This window comes from Dipteris shenzhenensis, chromosome 25 (assembly GCF_047967505.1).
Source record: "Dipteris shenzhenensis isolate YYH24624 ecotype China chromosome 25, Dip_SZ_1.0, whole genome shotgun sequence".
Classification (NCBI taxonomy): domain Eukaryota; kingdom Viridiplantae; phylum Streptophyta; class Polypodiopsida; order Gleicheniales; family Dipteridaceae; genus Dipteris; species Dipteris shenzhenensis.
In genome coordinates this window covers 23625420-23635401 of record NC_141620.1, presented here as the reverse complement: position 1 = coordinate 23635401, position 9982 = coordinate 23625420, and positions in this window count along the sequence as shown.

Below are 9982 nucleotides of genomic sequence, written 5' to 3'. Positions count from 1 at the left end.
GCAAAAATTGAACAGAGGATCTTACATTTATAAAAACTTGGCAATTAATGAGAGCCTTAAAGGCCAAAAGATTATAGCTAGCATCCATAACCATTCGAATATAAAAGTTAACAACAATGCATATTGAGAGCCTCAAATTGAACAAAAAGAAATTACATAAATGTAATAAAAACTCAGCAATTGCCAAGAGCCTTAAAGACCAAAACATCACATCCAGTGAGCCAAAAGATCATTGAGAGCCTTGGAGGCCAAAAGATTACATCTAGCCATTGTTGAGAGCCTTGTCTGAGCAAGAGGAAAATTGTACAACTCAATTTTTCGCCAGTCTAGCTTGTTGCATTACAAATTTTTAGGGAGCCAAAGGAAGATACAATGGAGATGCCGAATTGCCAGGACTTAGATTATGGCCCCCCCATTGACAAGTCGAGCGTACTCTACTCTAAAAGTACAACAACCTTCGCAAACATCTAGGGGGAACTCATACAACACAAGGGACGGAACTCCTTTAATTTTCTCACAATCTTGTCGGCTTCTCCTTTGCACTGCATCCACTTTCGCTTCATGAAACACTCTATGTACTATAATATTCTTAAGGCTTTGTTTCCTGTATGTTGAATGCGCACTTGTGTAGAGGTTGGTTGTAAGACATGTTATAGCATCATGGGCATCATTGAGCTTTTCTTGAGGGCATGCTAATTGGTGTTTAAACAAATCTTGCTTAATAACAACACTGCATCCATCATGTTCACCCTTGCCATGGCTAGACCCAAAGAAATTCCACATCATGTCTCCACCGGTCAGGGATTTGAACCTTGAGACGAAGTAGAATCCACCTACTGATTTAAATTGAGAGGCAGCACCATCTAACCACACCCAATATTGTTTCATATTTTTTGCATGGGGATTTTCCTTTTTCATCCATTCCCAATGCAGTAGAAAAGCATGCTACACAAATAAGGTGTCATGTTTCCTATCATCTAAAATCTAGAAACGGTACATGTGTTGCACTCACCTGGACTCCGTCACCAAGCCAATTGCCATAAGGCATGGAAGAATCAAGCAAATGACTATATGTGATATGCACAAGAATTCTTATATGCTTGTTGTACTAGTGAGCACTTTGTACCTCATCTTGTTCTTGAAAAGAATAATTTTCTGCAAAATCTATGATAGATACAATAGTGTCACAGGGAAAATTGGCAAGACACGTCTTGAACTACTTATCCTACCAGTTGGCCGTGAAATTGTGAATCACATATTTTGGGATGGATTGAACCATCTGACCTACAAGCTCCCTTGGTTGTGTGCTCTTATATGTCAGTAGCCATCTCTTTTTATCGGATCCTTCAAGATTGACATTTTCAAATCTTCTCCATTTTACAGCAACATGGTTGTCTTCCATCATGGCATTTTGACAAACATTGAATGTATTTTTATTCCCTTTCAAACTATAGTGCTTGCATGTGTTGTGAATGCCTTCAATCCTATGCCGTGCTAACAATCTCCCTTTGGATAAAGCACTTGCTCCCATAGAGACTTTAAGCTACAAAACCTACCCTCCCCTGCAACACATGATGAGGATCCAATAGGCCTACAAACTGTGCATTCATTGGGGAGGCATGGCATTGATCCCCATGGAGCAATGCTCCAACATGACCAGATCTCAAGTCATTCATAACTTGTCGGGCCAGGTCAAAGTCTATGTGTGTTTTTCAACAACAAAGATTTCTATCTTTGAGTTTCCTCACATACCAAGGCTTACAATGCTCAAAGCTCCTCTACCCAATTGAAATGTCTAAATTCTGATCCATAAACTTGAGATACTACTCCGTCTGCTGAGTCCCTAAATAAGATCAGCCTGGTCTCAGATAGCTTGAGCCTACTCCTGGGTGAAGCGTGCGAAGCGTGACAGCTCCATCTTGTGCTCTCGGATACTAAGTACCTCCATCAACAAGTTCTCCCAAGCCTCTGATGGGTCAGCTCGTCCGTGCCCTAGTGAAAACTGAAAAGACTATGGCATGAAAGTGTGAGGATGAGACTGGAGGCTGGGTGATGACTGGGTGAGATGGTTGAGAACATGCAAGGGGTGAGAAGAGAGAGTTAATAGGGTTAGGGAAATAGTTATGGGAGCAAAGTCAAGACTACAAAACAAGAGTAGGGAGCAGCCAGCGGTAGTAGTACAGCAAACAAAGCAAGAGGGACAATCAAGGGGAAGGGTAGCAGAGGGATGACAGCAAAGGAAATGAAAGGAGTAGGATAAAATTTGGTGATAGCTGAAAGTACAAAGAGCAAGCACACATTTGGGACGGAATCTTGATTGCATATCAATTCTTCTTAATTTAGAAGTCTGATGACAGGACAATTGATTGGCTTTCAATTCATTTCTGGAAATTTTAATCTTTCTTTATTGGAATTTTTCTTGTGATGTACAGGCCTCAAGTTCTTCAAATTGAACTCATATAGCATGCAAATCATGTTTCACTTCATATATATAAATGGAACAACAAAACAATGAGCCCCCTTTTTGCTACTACTAAAAGAAGACAAAACACAATCTAATTAAAGTATATAATGAAGAAAAACAATTTTCAACCACCGTGCTGGTTTAGAATAGTCACGATTTCACTCACCAGGCTGATTTAGGATAGCCAACCACTGCACTTGTTTAGGCCACATTTAGGACAGTCGCAATTTCAACCACTGGGATGGTTTAGCCTAACGGTCTCAACTTCAAATATTTGACAATAACAATTCTATTCCTTTTCATTTCTGAATTTCACCATTAGAAAATAACAATATATTGCCTTTCATTTCTGAATTTTGCAATTTAACAGTGGTATATGACCCGAATAGCAGGAAATTAAATTTAACGAATAAGTACTAAGAAACACGATAATTTCAACCACCCGATTGGTCAATAACTAATGTCTATTCAACCATGTTGGTTCAAAAAAATCACATAACCAGTTATTGAGCTGAAGTAGCCACGATTGCATGATGTTCCAACCCCCGAGCTAGTTTAGTAAAATAACAATATACTATGAAATATATTGCTGTTAATTTATGCTTTGAACTAGCCATTAGGCTAGACAACAACTAATTTATGTTCAACCACATTGGTTCAAAACAATCACATAACTAGTGATTGAGCTGAACGAGCCTACAGTTGCAAGATGTTCCAACCACTGGGTTAGTTTAGGACAATCACATTTAGTCCAAGCCTAGTTTAAGAAATGAAACAAGTAAACTATCCCAAAGCTCAATCACAAACAACCACTGGGTTGGTTTAGGCACCATTGACCTATGTTGTATCTAGCATGTGTATGATGTGCTCATTAAACACCTTGCATCTTGTTTTCTTCTTACAGATGTCCTTTCTATTTAGAGAAACTCTAGTATTCTTGTGCCAAAACGTCATCACTATAGCAATGACTTATGCACTTAGGTTGTCTCTCCTTTTCTTGCATTTTGTTGAAGTGCATAGACTTCTCGGATCAGGATGATCGTGCATTGCTTCTACTCTACGTTCACCCATTGGAGCCACATTGGTCCTTCTGATTGACAACATCTTTGACATTGTGTGCCCAAGCCAATTCTCCTTTATTTCAGGGGATAACAACATAGCTAATGTTGCCCTCTTTGCAGCTAGTTGATTTAAGTTGTGCACCCCTTTCACTTTTTATAGGTCATTCCTCAGGTTAGAGAGCATCGCCTCTTGGGCATGCATCTCCCAAGGTGGTTGTTACCCTACAAACTTTAGGGTGCAAGCTAAAGCTTGCGAAGACTCGAGACTGGTAATCACCTAAATGGCCTGATGTTGCTACCTTGAATGCTCCCAACAATCATGACACCACAAGTCGTGTTCTTCGCTCCGATGGCAATGATCAAATGCATGCAGCATCTGCAACAACTGCTTCTTGCTACTACTCTGCAAGGTGTCTCCTTTCTTCTCATTGTTTCTCCCTTAGTAGATGTTGCAAAAGTGTCTTCCATTGTCGATTCAATACCGTGCTAGTGCTTTCCTCGACCTGTACTCTATTCCTTGTGCCTTGACCGCTCGAAGCACATAAGATCATGGAAGGTGATCAAGAAAGCATATGTCAAGAACTATTGTATGTAACATTTTCAAACGACATGCAATCAATCAAAAGCATGCAAATAATCATGTCAAAGTTCAAAATAATGTTGTTCAAAATAAAATACCATTCAAGAAAGTAATAAATCAGCCTACAATTCCGTGATAAATTATAATAAATTGCATGTCCAATAAGACCGTTATTAGATCCATGTCCTAGCTATTTTAAATTCATTTCATATATGTAAGTTTTAATTTATCATCTCGTGTAAGAAACCTAATAGCCATGACGAATATCCAACCCCTTCTACTCTAAAGAACAATAAGAGCCACATTGACCCTCTCCATCATGATGCCTTTCTTAGCCCACCTAATTATTATTTGATAGAGTAGCAACCCCATAATGGAGTACTCAAACTAAAGACTTTCATCTTCCTCCTAATAAAAAGGAAATGAATAGCCATAATGATTATCCCTTCTACTTAGAAGCTTCAAAACTAGAAAGAGAACCAACATCAAATCATAGCATTGCCATTTTGATGCCTGCTTCCCCCATCCATGGATGATTTTTTCAAGTTAGTTTCATTAAGAAGCTAAAAATTTATATTGGTGTCGAAAGTTTGTATGCCCTAACAAAAATATATGTTTGAAAGATTCAAGATTTGAAACTTTTATGCAAAGAAATTTGAAGTTTCGCCAAGATTTATAGTTTTTACTTAAATTTTTAAAATAATATATATAAAAATTTACTACATCCTATCAATATAGTGAAACTTAAAAATGAGCTCAATAAAATTTCACCAAGATTTTATATTAATATATAAGCATAGCTTCAATAAAAACATCCATGGCCTTGGTCAGAGCAATGAGACAACAATGGAAACTTTGGATTGAGGATGTACACTACTCAAGTTTTATTCTCAAACTATAACTCTATTCATGATTCTTGAAAACTATGTAACTCCTATCATATCATGAATCAAGACTTAAGGGCAATGAAAATTTCATGACATGACTATAGAAGAATGTGGGATAGAATAGATGCATCATGGCACAAAGTGTGAGAGCTCAAGTGAGGCAAAATCCATTGTATTAGAGTGAAGGAACATCCTTCATTATATAGAGTGAGAGGATGGTGTAGGCACCGCCCCTATATCAGTGACAATCAGCCCCTACATTAGTGGGACTGGCCTAAGCACTTACATTATCACTTCGATCACACACTAGACAACTCATAGCACTAGGTGTGCTTCTACAACACACACACACACACATGTGACTCCCCTAGATGCACACATGCACATTAGAGCAAGCCCCCCTTGATCACACTTATCCCAACATATCCCCCTCAAGGGTTTGCCTCTTGCTATGACAAGGATACATCTAGTCATATAGTTTCTCATGCCATCTCATGGTGGTCAAGGATAGATCTATGGCTAGAATCTCATGTTAGCAAAGGTGCCCAAGGGTCAAGGTTTACAAAAATGGGATAGACCAAACACACATATCACATGGCCTACATCATATGGTGACCAAATGTGATTTACAAAAGACAAAACACATAGCATTCTTTTTGGAGTACTACTCCAGGCAGAGAATCTCAAAATTTGACCAAGTGATGATAAACAAAATTTCAAAGACAAATTGCTCCAAAGGCAAAGTCCTTGTCTTCTACCACAAAGTTTGAAGCATTCATTTGTTGATGGAGTTCTCTCTTCAATGAGATTTCTCATACTCCTCTTTTTCTCATTGCAAAACTTCTCAAAGTGATTATTCTTAACACAATAAGAGCAAGGGGTTATTTTATAAAAATCCTTCTCAAGATGATTGGTTTTCCCACAATGTTTGCATGCCTTGTACCTGCTCTTTGAAAACTTCACTGCAAGTGCTTCATTGTGCATTTTGCCCATTCTTGAAGTGTTCTTTCTTTCCTCTTCTTGTAAGGCACTGATGATGCCCTCTAATGTGGGTTGAGGAAGATTCTTTAAAGTAGTAACCACATAGTCAAAGTCTTGAGGCATACTCTTTAAGAGCACTGCCATAGCATCATCCTCAGTGACAGGAGAGTTAATTGAGGCTAGTTGTGTCATAATATTCCTCATAGTGTTGACATAAGCAGCAACATTGTCTCCCTCCATTTTAAGTTCAAAGAACTTAATTTACAAATTTAATTTGGAAGTCTGAGAGCTAGCACCAAATAATATGTCTAACTTATGCCATGCTTCAAAAGGGGATTTCAAATCTGAAATGTGTACATAATCATCTCCCAAACCTAATGCAATTATTGCATAGGCTTCCTCTATCCTTTTTGCATCTGCAGGTGTAGAAGTAGGGTCAGTGGCCTTTCCTTTACCTTTGGTTGTAGTTGATTCACCTTCCTGAGAGGATTGAGTTCCTGCCTTGACTAAGTCCCATAAATTTTCTTTCATATTAATCATAAACTTTATCTTCATCCACCAAGAATGAAAGCCTTGGCCATTGAACTTGTCAATTTTATAAGTAGTGAGAGGGTCTTACCTTTTTCAGGTAGTGTCTACTCTCTTACAAAATTACTAATTTTGTTGAACAAAGAAATCTCCCTCATCATACAAATGTAGATTGCTAGAGATAAATTCAAAAAAGCCTAATTGTTTAGCATATTCATACCTAGTTGGCTTCTCCCAAAGTTCCTTGGCCGGGGTCTTCTTTACTTTGGACTTTGTCCTTCTTGTAATCTTCTTCAAGTGCTTAGCATTAGAAGAACAATCAAAACTTGGCATCTTGACAAGAGATTAGTCCCAACTTCAATCTAAAATTGCACTCTCTGATCTGTACCTTAACATCACTTCATTCCTTAATCATCATCCTAGTATTTACTCTAGCACCAAATTTCCAAAACTATCAAAAATGCTTTGCAAAATACTGGCTCAACTTGGAGGGCAGAATTCACACTAGGGAAGAGTTTGAGAGGGCTTTCTATGCAAAACTAAAGCTTGAATACCAGGGTAGATTTACCATAGAACTTAGGTGAAATAGTGCACCGTTCTGTCTAGGAGAGTTGCACCTTCTTCGACTGTTCTTTTCTTGTAAACTTTCTCCTTGCTCCAGCATGCATTGGTCCTAAAAATTCACCAACATCAAGCTCTATACATAGACTAACTTGTGCCTGAAGGAATCTGGCAATAGATGAGCATAGAGGTGGATTTGTGTGTTTGGTCATCAACCTCTGTTTGGATCAGTGGGGGTGATATAGACCATCTCTAGAGGAATGCTCTGAGAGCTAAGTCATTTATTAGAGGAAGGATGAAGAAAGCTTCAAAAAGAAGTGATGGAGAAGATGATGAGGTGGCACTACCAAAGTGAGTTCTCCAAAGCCTACTAGCGCTGATACCAAATGTAGAAGAATGTGGGATAGAATAGATGCAGAGAGAGCTCAAGTGAGGCAAAATCCATTGTATTAGAGTGAAGGAACATCCTTCATTATATAGAGTGAGAGGATGGTGTAGGCACCTCCCCTATATTAGTGGCAATCAGCCCCTACATCGGTGGGACTAGCCTAAATCAAAGGAACCTCCCATGTGGGGGCCTTTGCACTTACATCATCACTTAGGTCACACACTAGACACCTCATAGCACTAGGTGCGCTTTGACAACACACACACACACACACGTGTGACTCCCCTAGATGCACACATGCACCTTAGAGCAAGCCCTTGATCACACTTATCCCAACAATGACTAGTGGTCAACCTCTAGATTTTGTTGTAATCTAGGTCTTCTTTTATGAATTATTGTCACAAAATGCAAGGTTCACCTTTATAAAACATTCATGAATGTACTATCTTTCATCCATTTTCATGAATCACATCTTTGGTGCAATGATTTGATTCATGAAAGATCATATGCAATGGTTTGATTTATGAATGATTTGATAGTATGCAAGTTATATGTTTCTACTTCTATGTTCTACGTAAACCTTAAACACTAAAAAACATGAATGTAAAAAAATCATACTAAATTAATCATTCAAATATGGTGCATAAAGGAACGTAAAAAATCAAACAGTATTAATCATTCATGGTGTGTACAACGTGAATGGAAGAAAATTGTAATCAATCCTCAAGTGAATGTCTATTGACATGCATGCAAAATTTTAACATAAAAATTAAATATCATATCATGCATTCTATATCAAGTTAGATTAAAATAAAACAAATCAATTCAAACATTCATGCATTCATTATTCATGCAGTTCTCTCCCTTGTTTTATAACCTCTCCTTATCATACATGATATGCTAAGACATAAAACATGCTACTTGGTCCTGTCACCTCCTCCCACTGTACGTGTGAAGGAACCATTACAACGTATTTTCAACTAGTAGAAAGAGCAACATTTTTATAAATATCCCTTGAAGTCCATCCACTCTCCAAAGACCAAGTTGCTACAAGGCATTTCTCTCCTCTTTGGTCCATAGACCAAGGAGAAGAGAATTTTTGCAACATTATTCTTCTATCTTTGAAACTCCCATACAAATAGGAACAAAAGTGTAATCATGAAGCTTTTCATAACCCACCTGATCCAAATATCAGATGGAGCAATGTTACCATAATTACACCTCTAAATAGCTAAAACACATACACATCAACATTTTATGAGCCTCCACAATGACGCTTTCCCACCCCACCCAATCCAAGGATTAAACAGAGCAACCATGCCATCATGGAAGTCCAAAACTATTGCAAGGAACTACAAAGTAAGCTCACCATGAGGATCTTTCTACTTTATAAAATATATATCATCATATACTAGATTATATCAATTACCAAGTCACTACCAATACTGAGTTATTTCTCACTACTAAATTCTAGTGTATAATTTTACGAACTTATGTGATTTCCTAGTCCCTTGGGGGGGGGTCACTGACAAATATGTAAGCATAGCACATGGGTTTAAGAGAAGGGATTTTTAAACTCATTTTTTTAAAGATTTTTTACAAACATAAGGGTACCATTTAAAGGGGCTATTCACAGATTGAATAGACAAAGGGTGTGTTTTATTCATTAAAAATTCATAGATAAGGGACTTTTAAAATAGTCCTTGAATGCACGTGATATACAGGATTTACATATCAATGAACCCCCCAAGCCTAGTCCCTAATGATATTCCAAGGCCAATCCATATGTTTTATCAACTTCCTTGGACTATGTCACATCTTAAGGTTTAAAAAAAATGGCTACGTTGTGGCAATTGCCTTATTTAGAAGTACCTCTATTTTTAGGTCCAAATATAAACCTTTCATTATTTAGAAACACTCTCTAGTGGCAGGTTCAAATATAAACATTTCATTATCACCTTCCTTGGACTATCTAACATCACAAGGTTCACAAAAAGGGCTATATTGTGACAATTATCTTATTTAGAAGTACCCTTTGTTGCCAAGTTCAAAATATAAACCTTTCATTACATAGATAACTTTATGGTTATTGGAGAATCTTTCATTTCTAAAGCATTCTTTACACATAGTTGATGAAGTTATAATTTGTATTTCTCATGAGTATCGCATAACTATGTTAGTGTCCATTCTAAGAATGTTCTCCTTGACTCATATTAGTTTCTTGAACCTTGAATTAGATCAATTTCTTCTACTTTGATGCATTGTGAGAAGAATTCTCATGGAATTTAAGGTCTTCTTATGTCAGAAGGTTCTAAGGAGTGACAAGCATAAAAAATACAAAAATATTGACACATGAATACCTAGAGAAAGAAGCATATAAAAGGTTGGAACCCACTATATGTGGTGGGTTAGAGACCACATTTGAATTAAGGTCAAATGATTTGTGTCCACTAGAATGAATCTCCATTGGAATGAGCTCTCACCATGGAGACAAATAACATAGCAAGTACTTTCCAAATAATACAATTTCAT